A 20,660-nucleotide genomic window follows, 5' to 3' on the forward strand; every position below is an offset into this window, starting at 1 on the left:
CCTGTTATCCCTTTTTGACCTTTGAACCATTTCTTTGTTTACCACATTACAAGCCATAACCCTTCATACATCAACCTCTTTTGAACCGTCCTTCCTTGAACTTTAAGTCCCACTTAGGCTAAAGGGGTGAGAGGCCATGTGAGTAAGGTAAGGTGCCAACTTAGGCCTTCAACCTAAGTTGGGGGTAGAGTAACGGGTGAGTAACCTGCAATGCAGCACTTGCAAAATTATAAGAAGAAAAAAAAAAGAGCTAGAAGTATGAAAATTGCATCAAAAATAGTACCAATAAGTGTAAAGAGGACTGGAAAATTAAGAAGGCAATAGAAAGGAAGAGCTACCAAGCAAAGGTTAAAGAAAGAAGTTAGATCAATGGAAAACCAAAGAAATGGCCGTAATGAAAATTGTGTAGAGTTCAAGGAAGGTGAAGTCCCTTTTTTACCCAAATGTGCATCCTACCCAACCCTAAGCCTACATTAAAATTGAAAAATTCCTTAGTAATATCCAAATAAGCACTTTCGAGTTTGAATGGAAGGAAACTAAGGGCAAGCTTATGGTTTGATACTTGTGGTACTTGAGATTCTTTGGAGAGTGAGTGTTTGCTTTTGTCCCTAATATGACTGAGTTATATGTGTGAGGGACTTTCTTTCTTGTGAGGGCACATGTGTTGGGGCATAAAGTTGACAATGAAAACATTTAAGCGAGTCAATGGAGTGTGAGTAGGACAATAGTAATCTCTAGTCACATTTTGAGGCTCTTGATTGTCGCATTGTCATCTTGAGTGCATGTGAGAAATGATAAGAGGACATGAATGGTTTGAATGAGCATACCTTGTAATCTAATTATTGGTATCAACCGATAGTCATAGACATCCCATTTGTGATAGTTGAGTCTTGAGTGAGTCATAGTCTTGTGTTGTTTGCTTGAGGACAAGCAAAAGGTTAAGTTGGGGGTGTTGATAAGTCGTGGATTTGTGGAGTATTTACATCCACTCCTTATACTTTTTAGGAGTCTTTTAAGTATTATTCTATGTTTTTATATTGTTTTGTTGTGTTTTTAGGATGTTGGGAGTTCAATGACAAAAAAGGAGCAAAACAGCAGAAAAAGACCAAAAATCACTAGTTACGGAGGAGAATGCGACACCTCAAAGTCAAGATGCGGCCTCAAGTTGATCACGTGTGATGAATAGATAGGTTACCAAATATCACTAAAATGCGAGGAGTATGCAGTACCACATACTTGAGATGCGGAGACGTAAAAGCCAAATGTGACCGCATACTCTCTCCCTTTGCAACCAGTGAGCTTGACAAAATGAGGTGAAATGCGATGTAGATGCGGCACCACATACTCTATATACGGTCACATATTTGAGGTACAAGCAAATCAATGAAGAATACCGAGTGAAGGAATGTGACTACATCTCAAGAATGCAGCACCGCAAGTTGGCCGCATAAACGACGAGGATTGAAATTCGAGAATTCAAGGCACGAGAATGCGGCCGCATATCCCTATTGCGACCACATTCTCATCGTTGCATAGTGTCATTTAGGCTATTTTCTGCACCTTTTGTCCTCCCTCTATAAATACCATCTCTAGGTTTTCGTGCACATATCGAATATTGTCTACTCAGACTTTTCTCTTGGCTTTTACCAATAAAGAAAAATATTTTGTGGTGAAGAATTAAAGACATCTTTTAGTGTTTACTCCAATGAAGCATTGTAAGACATGAATACTTTATTTATTGATGCTTTTATTTCCTTTACTATGAGTAGCTAAACATTTAGCTAGGGTTGTGGTCCAATGGGTGTGTTATGTTTGTGGGGTTGATAATGTTAGTTTAATGGGTAACCATGATTTCTTTCTAATAGCTTTTCGTATTGTAGAGTTAATTAATGGTGGAAAATATTAATACAATCAGACCTCTTTATAACGGCACTTGCATATAACAGCACCTCTCTATAACAGCTAAGATTTTTCGGAACCGATTTTTTATGTTATATTTTACTTCTCTATAATAGCATTTCACCTATAACAGCAACAACCAACTTTATAGTAATACGCTCTTTGTAAAATTACCCCCCATATAACAGCTATCTTCTTTTTTTGGTAATATAATAGTTAACCATCTTTATAAAAGTAGAATATCTATGATTACCAATAATAAGAGTGAAAATTTTGACCAAATATTTGATCATTTAATACACTATTTATGACAAAAAAATATCACATGAATATATATATATATATATATATATATATTCTCATCATTAAACGATTTTTCTTCGTTATACAAAGTGTGATTAAGCTTAAAATTTGACAATTAAAAGTGAAAATTAGATTTTATGCATCTTTTTTGCCTACAACAGCAAAGTATTATTTAAATGTCAATGTTGTTATAAGTGTATAACAGCCATTCTCTATAACAGCTGAGAAATTTCGGACCCAACCATGCTGTTATAGAGAGGTTTGACTGTAGTGCCTAAAATCCTTGTCTTGCTTGGAAAAGGGGTCAAGGAATAGGAAAAAGGCTATTAGAAAGGATTTGGGGCTTTAAACCCCACCTAATAGTTAAAGCTAGGAATAGAATAGCTAACTTGAATCTAAGATTGGGTATTTTGTATCTCACATCATAAGGCTTGGAAGAGATTGTGATGAAATTTATTGCTAGGTTGGAAAACTAGTGATAAACTCTTAGTCGATTGATTAAAGCATGATAATTTCCTAATTAAGCTAATAAAGAACCCATTCACATAACTACCGTAAGGTACCATGACCCTAGTCCTCTCTTTAATTGTTAAACAATCAAACTATTTTTTTTGGAAATCAAGACTAAACGTTTAGATTTACACATTAATTAGTATTTTTCTTGTCGTATTCCCTATGGGATTCAACACCAACCTAGTTGGGTTCTATATTTGATACAACAACCGCTTTGCACCTTTTAGGAGGTGTAATTTGAGTGTATCACCTCTAATGGAGTCTTTTTCAACAAATATTCCACCCTTTAGCATATGTCAAGCCGCCACTCTTAGGGCTAAAGTCGACATCCTCCAGATATTCCAATTGCCAAAAGACCTGAGTTTTTTTTTTTTTTTTTGGTGGATCATTGCTCAAATGCGGACTACGATTCTTTATATTAAACCTTATTTTAAGTGTCAGGTTTGAAATCTTGTCGTCTAAAACCAAGTACTGTATGTAAAAACCTAAGAACAAGAAGAAAACAGGAATGAAATTAAATCATGTGATACTAGAGTTCAGCGAAAAAGGATTGAAGTCCTGGAGCCAGAGATTAGTGCAAAATCATCAAATTAGACCCAAGGTCGGCTAGAGGGGGAAGCAGGTAATGCAATTGCTTTAGGTCCCCTCAAATTGAGGCCCCAATTTATTTTTTATATTATATTATAAAATTATGAATAAAAAGACCAGATTTTATACTTCTTTTCTTGAAATGTGATCGAGTTTAATGAAATAAATAATTCGTATTTTATAATCTTTCCATCCCATTTATGTGACTTTCTTTCTTTTTATTTAGTCGCAAAAAGAATGACATCTTTTCATATTTAATAAAAATTTAATTTTAAAATTCTCATTTTACTCTCTATGATGAGATTTTTATGGCTTGTTTTAAACCAGAAGTTTCAAAAATATATCTTTTCTCTTCTACTCTGTGTCCAGTTAAACACCTTCACGTAAATTAGATGGTAATAAAAGTTTTGTAACATATAAAAGTGAACAAATTGATGATGACTTCGATAATTTAAAAAAGATGAAGTCTCTTGTAAAATTGATTATTTTTTTATAATTTGGGGATTAAACTATTTGTTTTACTTTAAAATAGACTTGAATTAAATTAAATGCATGAAATTATTTTGACATCTATATAGTGGTACAAAATTGAGAAAATTATGAGAATTTATAAAATATTTTTGTAACCGTCAATATATGTTTCTTATACAAATATATATATATATTTAAATTTGAGTGAATAGAGTTACTAAATATCTCAAATGGTGGAGCATATAAATGAGTGAATAATCAAGATAGGTACAAGATGGTCCGTATACCATCTTCACACACACAAAATAAAAAGAAGAATTAAAATAAAAATTAATAAAATTTTATTAGATAAATTTAAGCCCTCTTATAAAGGTTTGGCTTTAGGCCACCGATTTCATTGAGTTGCGCCTGATCAGACCCTTTGAGTCCCAAACATGAAACCAGTTGTTACTGTGATACAATTCTTGAGTTTTAACAATTCCACTATTTATTTAATTAATTCATGAGTACTCAAATATATCTAAGGCGCTGTCTTTAAGCGATTTATCATAGATAAAGTCAAATATATTAGCATACATCGATATTTCATCATGTTGGATATTCGGAAATACAAGACAGTCATTGATTCCCTTTTTTTTTATGAGATTTATTTTTCGAGTATATTTGAATTCTTAATCTATGCAATTAGGCTCTGATACCAAATTTAAGTTAATTTATAATAGCCTAGGATTATTGCATAGATCAAGAACACCATAAGAATGTCAGATTAAGATGTCTACCCGTTAAGCCGTCTTGTTAAATAATGCAGAAGTGCGTACCAGACGTATGAAACGATTGGCTAGGTCTTCCCTCCTCCTACAAGTGGCAGTCAAATGGGACGGTTGCACGGTTGAAGAGATGAGAGGAGACCTATCCATGTATTTATAGGCATCAAGCCTTCACCTAATGAGGCTCCCCATAATAGGCTTATTAATCAGGTTTTCAACAGGGCCTACTGTTGAAGAAGCTCAACTATGGCGAAAGCAGTTATGAAGCAAGTATGAGAGGAAGACAAAAATAGAAATTGCTATGGTTCATTCACCGGAAAAGAAAGGAAATGAAAATTGTACAATTAGATTGGCTTTACACTGCTATTTATATTGTGTATGCTAGTCTACCTGCTAACACTTATGCTCTCTAACTAATTAATATAATTAACTTATAATCCTAACTAACTTTGTCCAGCTGGCATACAGCTGGACTAACTAACTTCAATCACCGACTTCATCACTCTCCCTCAAGCTAAAGGATGAAAAACAGGTTCTTCATCCCTAGCTTGACAATTAGAAACATATGTTGTGGTTTGTACAAACTCATGGTAAGCAGGTCAACAACTTTCTTTGGTACCAACATGTTGTGTATGTATGTGCTCTTCCTGGATTCTTTCCCTTGCAAAATGACAGTCAATGTCAAAATGTTTGGTTCTTTTATGAAATATAGAATGAGTTGCAATTTGAATTGTAGCGTTGCTAGCACATAATAGTTGAATAGGCAATGAAACTTTTGTGCCTAGTTCTCTAAACAAACCAATCAACCGGGTAATATTAGCCATAGTAGGATCCATCCTTCTGAACTCTGATTCAGCTGAACTCCTGGATATTGTACTTTGCTTCTTTGACTTCCAAGACACAATAGCATCGCCAAACTTAACTGTATACCCCATGACAGATTTTCTTATCTCAACATAAGCTCCCAAGTCAGAGTCACAATAGGCTAGTAGTTGTTTAGTCTCTACTGCTGGAATAAACAATCCAAGACCTGATTTACCGTTGATGTATTTGATCACCCACACAGCTGCATCCATATGTGACAGTTTTGGTGCATGCATATGTTGACTTAGCGCCTGAACCACAAAGGCAATGTCTAGTCTAGTCATAGTCAAGTACAGTAGTCTCCCAAATACTCTTTAATACTTGCTTTTATCTTCCAGTAACTCATCAGCTATAGCAAAATCATTTTGAACAAGCTGATCAAATTATACAGATGTGAGCTTATGATTAAACCCTAATGGTGTGGACACTGGTTTACCACCAGCTAATCCTATCTCAGAAACTAAATCAAGTGCATAATTTCTCTGATTCATAAGAATGCCATCTTTGGATGTTGAGAATTCAATACCTAGTAAATATTTCAGTTCCGCCAAATCTTTCATCTTGAACTTTTTCTTGAGATCCATTCTTACCATTTGAATATGTGTTAGACTAGTGCCAATTACCAACAAATCATCCACAACCAGCAACACCACTAATTCACTAGCAATCCTCAAAGTGAATAAGGAGTTGTCATAGTGAGATTGTACAAACCCCATACTCACCAGTGCCTCACTCATTTCGATGTTCCATTACCTATGAGCTTGTTTAAGTCCATATAGGGACTTATGAACTCTGCCTACTTTCCCAAACCCCTCTACCTTGCAAAGCCATCTAGAATGGTCATGTAAACCTCTTCAAGTAAATCCTCTTGCAGAAAAGTATTATGGACATCCATCTTGAAAATATACCAACCAGATGCTGCAGCAATAGCAACAAAAGATCTCACAGTTGCCATATTTTCCACTAAGCTGGCCTTGTACCTTTCCACTTGACCAGAGGACTTAAACTTTAATTTGTACTCCCATTTACAACCAGTGGGAGTCTTTCCAGAAGGACGATCAACAATAGACAAAGTGCAATTATCTTCAAGAGAAGAAATCTTAGCCTTCATAGCATCAACCCATTGAGTATGCTTACTAACTTCTATATAAGAAGTGGGTTCAGAGATAATTGAGTAAGCAGCCAAAGAGACCCTATAAGCAGGAGAAACTCTATCATAAGTAATATATTCATTCACAGAGTAAAGTCAGTTAGACTCTTTTGATTTCTTTCCAACATAATCATCCATCCAAATAGGGGGCTTAGAAGATCTTGATAGTCTCCTAGGTGTAGGATACACCACAGACTGAATAAGGGGAACTTGAGGGCAACAAGCAATAATCTCAAGAGTAGGAACATTATAGCAGGTTTAGTAGTAGAAACAAGAGAAGAGAAAGAAATGGGAGATGAAGGAGAAGAAGACGAGGAAGGTAGGGAAGAAGTAGAAGAATGAGGAGTCTGAATCAGAATCGGTGAACTCCAATAAAGGAAACAAAGGTGAAACACCATCAGACCTTTATTTGAAAGAAAAGATATCCTCCTTGAAGACTGTGTCTCTACTAACAAAGAAACTCTTAGGGGATAAATCATACGAGATGTTCTTTTTTTTTAACAGAAGAATATCCTAAGTGTACAGAAGGAACAACTCAGGGACTGAATCTATCTACCTTTTTTTTACCTCTATAGCATAAACACAAGCTTCCAAATACTCTAAAGTAACTAAGAGATGGTGCTTGAAGAAAGAGTTTTTCAAAAGGAGATAGACCCTTTAGAAGGTTAATAGGAAATCTATTCAAAGTATAAACAACAAAAGCCACACATTCCCTCCAGAACTGTAAGGATATAGAGGCCTGAAACCTTAAAACTCTAGCCATATCCAAAATATACCTATGTCTCCTCTCCAAAACTCCATTTTGTTAAGGAGTATACACACAAGAACTTTGATGAAGAATTCCATGATCAATCAAAAGCCTATGAACTTGTTCATTAAAGAACTCAGTTCTATTATCAGATCTCAAAGTTTTGAAACTACAATTAAATTGATGCTTGGTAAGAAGGAGAAAATTCCAGAAAATCACCACTGATTCAACAAGAAAATACAAGTGTGCCTTTAATAATCATCTACCAAAATCATAAAATATCTTTTACCATCTTGATCCTAAAATATCAGCATGCATAAGATCAAAAGAAGCAAGAGAAGCAGAAGAACTAAGAGTAAAAGGAATTCTTAATTGTTTGGCAACTGAACAAACAGAATAGTTATGGTCAGGCAACTGTACCCAATTCAGACCATATATACTTCTGAGAACTTTTTAAGGAGTATGACCTAGCCTTATATGCCATAAGGCAGTCCTATCAGAAATACTAGTAGATGAACAACTCACATTATTATAATTACTAGTAGAGGAACAATTGTCATTAGAACTCCTACTACTAGGGAAAACATCCACTGATGTCATAGCTGTAACACCACGTGCCATCGGGCTATGGTTTGACTTCTAAGATGGGGATATAATGGAACCAAGATAGGAAGTGTAGGAAGTGTTTTGAAACCTATAAAAGGTATAAGAAGAGTCATTGGGCAAATTAAAATAGAAAGCTACGCGACGTGCACCATGTTTTCCAGTGAACTTTTCGAAGGCCCCACTTCAAACGCGCATAACCCCCTTATTAATTTGGGATTTGGAAAAACTTCCTCAATTAAAGTTGTAGCCCTTTGAAATAACTTTCCATCCATATAAGGACAAGACTAAATGGAGATCTGTGCAAAAATTTATGACCATTTTACTAAAAGGTCGCAGAGCAATTCGCTGGACACACATATGCGACGCAAATTGTAATATGCAGCACAGAATGCAATCTGCGACGCATTTTGGAAAAAATTTTAGTCCTGAAGTTTCCATCATTCTGTTTTAATATACATTAGAATTTGCGTCAGCATAATGCAATCTGCAGCGCAGATACAAACGCAAACCACGCCCGGGACTCATTGAATTTTTTTTTTTCAAACTTTTGTTCTATTTTTAGACCTAGCACGAATTTTCTCTCCTCTCCCTATTCTTATACATCAAGGTAAGTCTCTCCCGTATGTTCCTAAGTAATTCTAACACTTATACATGGTTTCCTAACAAGATTCTACGCTACAATCTTAGGGTTTTCAAGAAAACCCTCCTCAAAGTTTCAAGTTCAGACTTTTGGGTTTCTTCGTCAAAAGTTCAGACATTTTCTTCAAGCTTTGGAGCGATTAAGGTATGTAAGTCAAATTCTATACGTGTGGGAACATCATTGTTCTTCCCCACACCATGTTCTTTCATGGTTACCACGAATTCGCATTAGAAGTCAAGCTATGCCCTAGTTTCATAAAAAAGATTTAGAGCTTCTAGACTTTAAACTATATAGCTTCGCAGTTTGTTCATGTATGTCATTCCGAACATCGTGAACACAGTACGTAATCTATGTATTCTCATGTTTGATATTACATGATTCTCACTTATAATCCATGAAATATCTATGAATAGTTAATACTCTAAATTTCATAAACAGTCTATGACTCCACATCTCAGAATAATAACGCTCTACATTCCATATTGTGAATTACACTATGATTCTCAGTTCTATGATATAAATTGCTAAATTATGAACACATGTATTTGGTCCCGAGTCCACAATTTATGTATACGTATACTTGGGCCCGAGGTCACAAAATTGTGCACTTATAATTGGGCTAGAGGCCATAGTTTATGAACTCACTTGAAACATGTGATTCCCATGTTCGGTAAAAAGGGGTTAAGATTATGATTCTCATGTTCAGTTATCCTTATGCTTCAGTTTCAGTTTCAATAATAAGTTATTACTAACTTCTATTATTTGGGCTGCCCATTGCCCCGAGCACCCCACAGCTATTTATTCTTTCAGTTGTTTTACATATAAGTACATTTCAAATGTACTAATGTCTCTTTTTGCCTCGGGCATACATTTCACGATGCAGGTACTGATTTACAGGATGATGAATCTGTTCGTTAAGACTTCACTCATATCAACTGCTTGGTAAGCCCTAGTCTCCTTCGAGGCATCACTCTCATTTTCATTTATTTGGTTATGTTAGATAGTCAGGTATGCCAGGGGCTTTGTACCAGTAAACAGTCAGTATTTTAGTGTTCTTTAAAGGTTTCATAGACTAGAGTATCAGTCAGTCAGTATTTTTAGATATTGTGTTAGCCGTGTCGGCTAGTTCTTCATATTCTCAGACTTATCTTAGTATTTTATAATCATGATTATCAGTTAGACTTTCCAGTAGTTCAGTATTACTATGATGTCATACGTTTCATTAAGATTATTCATGTTATAATTTACATTCTGTATTTGTACATGTTCCATGTTGATTCAGCCATCCCTGTGGTTTGCTCGGTCATATACAGCTAGGCACCAAGTATCATGTTACGTCCAGGCCCAGGTTTAGGGCATGACAAAGCTTGGTATCATAGCTCTAGGTACAAGTGTCATAGGGAGTCTATGAAGCTTTATCCAGTGGGGTTAAGTTTATGAGTGTGCGCACGCCACACATGTAAACAGTTGACCACCAAGACATTAAGAATCGTCTCAATTCTTTCATACTCTAGATCGTGCAATTAGAGCTATGCCTAAGGGGACTCTTCTAACTCGTGTGTAATGTGCTTCTTTCAAAAAATGTCTGTTAAGAGAAAGTATTCCAAAAGGAAGTCAGCTACTAGCCAAAGGGCTACTATTAATCTTTGCCTGAGAAGTGGACTCTCAAACTCAGAGAGTTCGCACCAGAACTCAGGGACCTCCATCGGGTTCAGTACTCCCAACATCACCCCACCTACTACTGAGAGCCTTTGAAGGTTGGTTCTACAGTCACTCCACCACACAATGCTACTGATATGGATGTTAGGGGAGCTATCCTATTACTCACCTAGATTGTTGCTACACAAGTTCAGCGTCAGGGAATGACCCTAAGTGCAGGTACTCATGAGGGGTCGTCCAGCTTCATGATCAGGGAGGTTATTCATATGAACCCTCCAGTGTTCACAAGTTCCAATAAGGCTGAGGATCCACAAAATTTAGCGATGAGGTTCAGAAGATTTTTCATGTTATGTATGCTACCGAAATAGAGGCAGCAGAGTTTGCTGCGTACCAGCTGAAAGATGTTGCTAATATTTGGTATGAATCATGGGAAGATTCCCGAGGGGAAGATGCAGTTGAGATGAATTTGCAAAGACATTTATTGAGCACTTCCTACCATTAGGGATGTAGAGCTGTTACACCTTGTAGTTTTGTACGTCGAGATTCGTCGTATGTTAGTTGTCCTAGTTTTGGACATCGGGTTTTATCTTTGAGGTTGTATGAGATTGGACATGTTTATCTTATGTATATGAGGGTTTAAGTTTATGTTTAGTAAGTAATGGAAGGATTAGAGGGTTAACAAATTGGCGAGGATACGTTTCAATGAAGTTTGATGTTGGGGTGTATTTATACGGACCATAGAATATTATATGGCTCGCAAAATGGACCAACCCCCATTGTTTCACTTCATTCTTCATCCTTTTAGACCCTAGATAACCCAAGAAACTCTCTCAAACATTTCCTAAGTAAACCCAAGATAATTCAAGGATCAAAGTGAGTTTAAGTGATGGAAGCCTTGGATTCTAGTACTGCCTCTTGTGTCTGAATTGGAAGGAACTTAAGGGTAAAGAAACCTCTATTTTGGAGTGTTATTAAGCTCTAGAGGTAAGCTACTACTGCATCTTCATGTTTATGGTATTGTTTAACCTTTATACAACTTGTTGGATGAAGAAATTGTTGAAGGAAAACTCAAACCTGTTCTTGGCTATGGTTGAGTTTGTGAAGGAAAACTCAAACCTGTTCTTGTTGATGTATTATGGATAGGTCTCATATGTAAATGGATAGTGTTTGATGTTGTTGAGATTACACTTCATGGATGAAGAGAAGCGAAGTGTATATCATTCTTGTATATTGGTATAGTTGGAAATTAGTTAATGTGTATTCTTGTATTGTTGTTGAAATTAGTATAAGGAGCTTTATGAGTTTGTTGTGGTTGTTATGGGCTACCGTACATGTTGTTGTGACTAGAGAATAAAGGGAAATGCTGCCCGTTTCATTTCAGAATCGAGTTATCGTTTGATATATGTGATACACTAGCGCCATCTAAGTTGTTATGTATTCCCTTGTTATAGGATTGGTGTGCTAGCTGTAATAAGTTCATTGTTGGATTGCTTGGACAACTAGAGGTATGTTAAGGCTATTCTCTTCCTTCTTTTGGCATGACCAGAATGAAACGAATGTAAAGGAACGATATTCATAACGGCTCTACTCTTAGATATGCTAGAAACTTGTGTTTCTTGACCTCTATATAAAGATATTGATCTTGTCTCATGTTTATTGATCCTTCATAGTCAATTATGCTGATGATGTTAGTCTCATAATGTTAATCGGAGGTGCAACGACCTTACGTCACTCTGATAGGTTCAGGATATATTCTCGTAATGAAGTTGATCATTCAGAACATCTCAGGATAGTGTTCCAAACTCTTCAAGATCGCAAACATTATGCGAAATTTTCCAAGTATGAATTTTGGCTAAAATGAGTAGCATTTTTAGGCCATATCATTTCAGGGGAAGACGTCAAAGTGGACTTTCAAAAATAGATACAGTGAAGAATTGGCCCAGACTCACTTCAGCAACAGAGATATGAAGTTTTTTTTTTGGTCTGGCAGGCTATTACAGATGTTTCGTAGAGGGGTTTTCCTCTATCTTTGCTCTGTTGACTAATTTGACTAGAAGAAAGTCAAGTTCCAATGGTCAGATACTTGTGAGTGATGTTTCAAAGAGTTGAAAACAAGGTTGACTTCTGCTCCAGTTTTGACGCTCCTAGAAGGAACCGAAGGGTTCGTGGTATATTGTGATGCTTCGGGAGTTAGTCTCAGATGTGTCTTAATGAAGAATGGTAAAGTAGTAGCTTATGCATCCAGACAGATTAAGGCTCACGAAAAGAATTATCTGACTCATTATTTGGAGTTGACAGTTGTGGTTATTGCACCAAAAATACGACGTCACTACTTGTATGGTGTTCATGCTGATATTTTCACAAACCACAAGAGCCTTCAGTATATTTTCAAGCAGAGGGAGTTGAATCTTAGACAGAGAAGATGGCTTGAAATACTCAAGGATTATGATGTAGATATCCTCTATCATCCAGGGAAATCAAACGTGGTAGCCGATGTTCTTATTCGGTGTTCCATAAGAAGTTTAGCTCACGTTGAGGGAGACAGGCGAATTATAGTAAGGGAAGTTCACCGCTTAGCTAATCTAGGGGTTCAACTCTTGGACTCTGAAGATGGTGGAGTTGTTATTTAGAACAGGGCTGAATCTTCCTTAGTAGCTAAAGTAAAGGAGAAACAGTTTAAAGATCCCTAATTTTCGCAGTTGAAAAAAGGGATTTACAAGCATAAGACGACTGCTTTTGAACAATGGGGAGATGATGGAACATTGAAGTGGCAAGGTTGATTATGTGTTCCAGATGCAAATGGACTTAGAAAAAGAATTATGGCAGAGGCAAACAATTCAAAATATTCTATCCATCCAAGCTCTACTAAAACGTGCCTTGACCTTAAAGAGGTTTATTGGTGGAGTGACATGAAGAAGAGTGTGACAGATTATGTGGCTAAGTGTCCGAATTGTCATCAAGTGAAAGTCGAGCACCAAAGGCCTGGTGATTTAGCTCAGAATATAGACATTCCCGTGTGGAAATGGGAGATGATAATATGGACTTCATTACAGGTTCTCCTCGCCTATTTTAGAAGCATGATTCTATTTGGGTGATCGCAAACCGACTTACCAAGTCAACACACTTTTTGCTAGTGAAAACCATTGATTTAGTAGAGGACTTCGCCAGATTGTATATTCAAGAAATTGTCTGACTGCATGGGACCCTAGTGTCCATTATTTTAGATCGTGGCGCTTAGTTAACAGTAAACTTTTAGAAGTCCTTTCAGAAAGGATTGGATACCAAGGTAAATCTTAGTACATTTTTTCATCCTCGGGTAGATGGCCAGGAAGAGCGCACTAATCAGACACTTAAGGATATGTTGAGGGTGTGTGTCCTAGATTTCAAAGGTAATTGGTATGCTCACTCTCCTCTAATTAATTTCCCCTATAACAACAGTTATCACACTAGTATCAAGATGGCACCGTTCAAAGCTCTATACGGGCGAAGGTGTAGGTCGTCAATTGGTTGATTTGAAGTTGGCGAAGTAGAGTTATTAAGACCAGGCTATGGAAAAATTCAAGTTGATCCAGGAGCATTTGAAAATGGCTCAGCGACGCCAAAATTCTTATTTGGATGTGTGGCGTAGAGACTTGAAATTTCAAATTAATGATTGGGTGTTTCTGAAAGTTTCACCTATGAAAGGTGTTATGATATTTGAAAAGAAAGGTAAACTCAGTCCCAGATATATCGTTCCATAAAGAATGCTGCGAAGCATTGATCAAGTAGCTTATGAGCTCGTGTTACCACTAGATTTGGGTTCTGTGCACCCAGTGTTCCATGTGTCCATGCTGAAGAAATGTGTGGGAGACCCGTCATTGGTCGTCCCTATTGAAACCATCAGAATTAAAAGGCCTAACATATAAAGAAATTCTCGTGGCTATTCTTGATTGCCAAGTTCACAAGTTGAGGACGAAGGAATTTGCCTCAAGAAAGTGTTATAGAAGAGCCAGAAAATTGAGGAGGCTACGTGGGAAGTCGAAGAGGACATGAAATCTAGATATCCGCACTTTTTTGACGAACAAGAAACACCTAAGGTAATTACCTCAGTATTCATGTACTCATACTAATTCAGTATTCATGTGTTCCTTTCAGTTCAATATTTATGTGTTCCTTTAAGTTCAATATTCATGTGTTCCTGCTAGTTCAGTATTCATGTATTTACGTCAGTCACGTTTATGTTTTAGTTGCCCTATGTTACCATGTTATATGTATTATGATGCCCTCTGAGGCTTGTGTTGATGCTCTGGTTAGCTAGTAGGCATTTGAGAAATGTTGGGATAGTCCTATTACAGAGGAAACTCTGTCAAAAATTTTGTAAAATTCTAGAGTTACTCATATTTCTAGCTATGACATATATTTCAAGGAAGAATGATCCCAGAGGGAAGATAATGTAACACCTTGTGCCTTCAGGCTATGATTTGACTCGTAAGATGGGGATATAATGGAATCAAAATGGGAAGTGTAGGAAGTGTTTTGGAACCTATAAAAGGTATAAAACAGAGTCATTGGGCAAATTATAATTGAAGCTACGCTACGGACCATGTTTTCAAGTGAACTTTCACTAGGCCTCACTTCAAGCGGGCATAGGAATTTGGGAAAACTTCCTTCATTAAAGTTCTAGACCTTTAAATATCTTTCCATCCATATAAGGACCGGACCAAACGGAGCTCTGTATAAACAGTTATGACCATTTCTTGAAGAGTCAGAGAGCAGTCCGCTGGGCACACATGTGCGACGTAGATTGCATTATGCGGCGTAAAATGCAGTGTACGATGCATTTACCAACGTATTTTGGACCAAATTTTAGTCCTAAAGTTTCCAGCATTCTATTTTGATATGCTTTATCATCTGCATCAGCATAATACAATCTGTGGCGCAGATGCAAATGCAAACCACACCAGGGATTCATTAAAGTCCGTTTTTTCGAATTTTTGTTCTATTTCTTCAATTCTTCAAGCCTCGAATGACTTTTATCTCCTCTCCTCACCCTCCTACATCAAGGTAAGTCTCTTGCATTTGTTCCTAAGTAATTCTAATACTTATACATGGATTCTTAACAAGATTCTACGCTACAATCTTAGGATTTTAAAGAAAACCCTCCTCAAGGTTTCAGGTTCAGAGTTTTGGGTTTCTTCTTCAAAAGTTCAGACCTTTTCTTCATATTTTGGAGCGATTAAGGTATTTAAGGCTAACTCTCTACATGTGGGAACAACGTTGTTCTTCCCCATGCTTACGTTCTTTCATGATTACTACGAATTCACATTAGAAGTAGAGTTATGCCCTAGATGAATGAAAAGCTTTAGAGCTTCTAGACTTTAAACGATATAGCTTCGTAGTTCGTTCATTTATTTCATTCCGAACGTCGTGAACTCAGTACATAGTATATGTATCCTCATGTTTGATACTACATAAGTCTCAGTTATAATCCATGAAATGTCTTTGAACAGTTAATACTCTAAATTTCATGAATAGTCTATGACTCCACGTCTCAGAATAATAACGCTCTACATTCCATATTATGAATTACAGTATGATTTTCAGTTCTATGATATAAATTGCTAATTAATGAACACATGTATTTGGGCCCGAGGCCACAGTTTACGTATACGCACATTTGGGCCCGAGGCCACAGAATTGTGCACTTATAATTGCGCCAGAGCCATAGTTTATGAACTCACTTGAAGCAGGTGATTCCCATGTTCGGTAAAAAGGGGTAAAGATATGATTCTCATGTTCAGTTTAGTTAACCTTATGCTTGAGTTTCAGTTTCAGTATTTATTTATGACTAACGTCTATGATTTGGGCTACCCGTTCCCCCACAACTAACGCCCTTTTTGTCCGGATCCTACATTTCATGATGCAGGTACTGATTTACAGGACGACGGATCTATTCGTTAGGACCTCACTCCTACCAGCTGCTTGGTGAGCCCTAGTCTACTTTGAGGCGTTGCTCTCATTTTCATTTATTCGGTTATATTAGATAGTCAGGTATGTCGGGGGTTTTGTCCCGGTAAACAGTCAGTATCTCAGTATTCTTCAGAGGCTTCATAGACTAGAGTATCAATCAGTCAGTATTTTCAGTTATTATGTTAGCTGTGACGGCTACTTCTTTATATTCTCAGACTTATCTCAGTGTTTCATAATCATGATAACTAGCCAGACTTTCCAGTAGTTCAGTATTATTATGATGTCACACGTTTCATTAAGATTATTCATGTTGTAATTGATATTCTGCATCATACATGTCCTATGTTGGTTCAGCCAGTCATGTGGTTTGCTCGGCACATGCAGTGTGGCACCGAGTTCTGTGTTACATCTAGGCCCAGGTTCGGGGTGTGGAAATAACATGCTTATTTGAATTGACTGTGTCTTCATATCTCTCAATCTGCAAGATATAAAGGCCTTGGTCTTTCTTACCAATCCCCATCACCTTCCCACTTGAGAGCTCTTAAAACAAACAAAAATCTGGATAAAATGACACTACACAAAACAGTTCCTTTGTGATCTTTGAAACTGATAGTAGATTGTATCTTAATTCTGGGATGTATAGTACATTCGGTATAGTTTTGTCCTTGAAGATAGAAGACTCACCAATATAACTTATAGAAACTTGTTTTCCAGTAGGTAGATTCACCTTGTTTTAGCTAAGTTAGTCATATCCTTAGTTTTTTTCAATAATTTCTCATCATGAACCATATGCTTAGAAGCACCTATGTCTACAATCTAGCTAGGACCAATCAGATCGAAAAATAAAGAAAATATAGTACCTGATGTACTCACTGTTGCTGCATTGCCTACACTCTCAGACTGTTTTCCTTTGTTCAACAATTGCACTATCTGGCTGTATTGCTCTTGTGTGAGGACAGTAGCATGTGAAGAACAGGAAAAGTGATATGTAGATATGGATGTTGAAGGACCAATTTCTGCTGGAGTTTCTTGAGATGCAACATTATTGGCATAGCTAACTGAATATGTTGAGTTTCCTTTTTTCTTATACTTAAAATCAGATGGATAGCCATGTAACTTGCAGCAATTTTCTCTTATATGACCTTTGAAGTGACAAAAGTCACACTAAAGAGTAGCTTTGTCAAAGCTGCCTCTACGCCTGAAACCACCAGTATTACCATGATGACCACTACCACTAGTCTGACCACTATAACTATCACTTGTCTGACCAGCATAACTACTACTAGTCTAACCATTAAAACCACGTCTGCTCTAACTATTATAACCACCACCATTGTGCATATTTCCACTGTTATACCCATGGATGTATTCACTATTACACATTAAGGTTGTGGATTCTGAAAACTCAACAACATTAGAGGATCCTGAAGGGTTCAGCCTTTGACTTTCTACATTCAATATAATAGCATAAGCTTGATTAATATTAGGCAAGAGACTAATCACCAACACCTTATTTTTAGTGTGTTCATATGATTCATTGAGTCCCATAAAAAACTGCCATAACTTCTGTTGTTTGAAATGTCCCATCAGAAACTGCCATAACTTCTTATGTCTGAAATGTTCAACATACTTCTTAGTGTTATGACCCAAATTACGGGCCGCACGGGTACCTACCATATTACTAGTAGGCGAACACTTACCAACTAACCGAATGTTCAAATAGTTTTGTTAACAACAAAATACCTAATAACCACAAATTAAAAGTAAAACTCATGATGACTCTGTTATTTATACAAGAAAACTGAAAATCCCCGGGATCTAATCTAGACAGGTACAAGAGTTCCTATTACACAAGGATAAATAAAATAAACGACACAGCCTCTGCCTAGAATAAGATGAGCAAGGCTGTAGAAAGATGTCCGGTAATCCAAAAGGAGAAACTTCAACTTAAAACCTGCAACATACATACACCCAAAAAGGATGTAGCAAGAATAGTATTAGTACACCACACGTACTGGTAAGCATCATAGGTCGACTAAGATTAGTTCATGCAACACAATATAAAAAGAGTAAGGTAAGCAGATAAGTCAATGGGCACCCTGAATACTCCCAATATAGATTATTACAGCCGATACAAACTCACCTCTCTACTCCCAGTTATTTCGGTTCTCTTATTTCCACAGTATTATTGGTTATCCGACTAGTCAAATGTAGTCCTATTACGTATTCCTTTAGGCCAATTAAATAAGTCTTATCTCCTCATATACACTAACGTCTACTTCCTGATTATTATCCTTAGAGCCTTCTATCCGGTTCACTCGCTAAGATTTGATGCATCCACAGAACATACTCACCATACTTCCACCAATCAGTGGAACTCTCTAAGTCCATCAGACTAAATGCAGAAGTCTACACTTAATAATTCACTTTTACACCCACCTTCATATTGATCAACACCTCACACAACACAACACAATTATAAGAGATGCATAATGCAATGTGATTGACTGACAATACACAAATATAAGGATATGGAAGTATGAAATGCAATGCAATGCAAATGCGATGCGAATACCAAATTCACGTTGTACATACATGCTAACTGATGTCATTACTCAGTGGTCATGACCTGCAGGGGACTCATGGTGTCCATGTACCACTCATTCCGGATTCACTCCTCCGACCCGAGTCACATTCAAGGCCACATCCTCACCCCCAATCAAATGTTCCTTTTCATACATGTAAATATATTTACCTTTACATTGCTATCAATGATCGCTTGTCAAATAGTACCTCATATTCAACCCAACTCGGCCATACAAACCGGATAACACAACTGGCACTTACGCAGACTTCTGCTCCATGTATTACCTTATAGCCACATGCAATATATGCAACGATGCTAATGAATGAAACAATGTCATAAGTATGCCCTTGGTGGCGTACGCAATTATGCCTTCTTTTCAACTCACCCCATGCATCCATTTTATATTATCAAGAATGAACAACCATATGGATATTGCAGTTTACTCAACAATCAATACGGAGACTAAATATACTTGGGAATAAATACTCTAGCTTTGGAATAGCCCTTCCTAACCAAGAAAATTAATCACTTCCTATTTCGTAATGCATAAACATAAAAAATAATAGCACTCAATACTCAATTATATACTCACTGTTACCCTAGTTACTATTTACACATACCTTTCGTTAAATTATGAATATATCCATCCAACTCCATGTTCAAAGACCTAATCATGCAATCTCCCGTCAACTCTATATGTATATACGATTCACTAATCAAAGTCTAACTCCAGTAAACCGTAATCTACCTCGTTGACGAATAGCTATTTGAATTTTCATAAAATACTCGCCCTCCTGGCCCTTATCCGAATCCATGTGAGATGATAGTTGTAGGGAAAGATGTGGAGAATGTTGGAGAAGCCTCTTTTTCTTAGTGTCAAGAGTTTTTCTTCAGGTAAAGCCTAATATCAGTCTCGGAGGGTCTTTTATTAAAAAGGAGGGTAAAATATAAAACTGAGTATAGAAAAATGCATCCACTGGTTTGTGATGTGCGCTGCGGCAGATATCGGGTTCGTTATAGCGGGACCGCTACGGCGGTACGCTGGCCACTGTAGCGAACCAAGTTCTGCCCGAGCCCACAATTTGTAACTCTTTTTGAAATTGATTTTCCCCACTATTAATCAATCAAATACTCCATGGGGCTTACCATTTAAGATCGTAGACCTAGATTGGGCATGGGTTCGCGAAGTATTAAATAACGATCGGACAGGTCGTTACACCAAATACCAATTAATCCACCGTTCATCCCCGAATGGCGTGGGGTGGGGTAATGGTCACGCTTCTAGCCCTTACCCCATAGGAGGCAGGAATTCGAGTTATCGTCACTAAAACGAAAAATTACAAAGAAGTTGGAAAATGTACAGCCCGCTATAGCGGTCAACCGACCGCTGTAGCGGTACCACTGCAACGGTAAATCCACCATCGCAGCGGTACTCGGGTAGATTTAAAAGTGGGATGAATTCAGTTCACCCCTCACTTCACATACATCTCCTTAACCGAAAAACTTCTCCCCTCCCATGAATTTTTCTCCCTCTATTCCACTTCTTAGACCTCTCATCTCCTTCCCCACTCCCCTTTTTAACACTTTTATCCTTGCATTTTCCATTACACTACTCAAATAGTAAGGAAAAAGTGAAGAAACTCTCTGTAGCCCAAGGTTCATTTTTGTGGCAAAAGCTTATAGATCTCTAACTATTTCAAGGTATGTACTCTCTTCCATTATCCTAAGCCTTGGTTATGGCCTTCTATTTTAAAATTTCCATGCCTAAGTTGCTAGATTATAGCAAAAAATTTTGGTCCTTAAATAAGGGTTTTTGATTTCTTGGGGTAGGGAGTTCTTGAGTTATGGAAGGTTATTTCATTGTTCACACTGTCCTAGCATCACTTTAAGCTAAAGATCTACTTAAAATGGGGTGG

The sequence above is a fragment of the Lycium ferocissimum genome, chromosome 6 (assembly GCF_029784015.1).
Source record: "Lycium ferocissimum isolate CSIRO_LF1 chromosome 6, AGI_CSIRO_Lferr_CH_V1, whole genome shotgun sequence".
Classification (NCBI taxonomy): Eukaryota; Viridiplantae; Streptophyta; class Magnoliopsida; order Solanales; family Solanaceae; genus Lycium; species Lycium ferocissimum.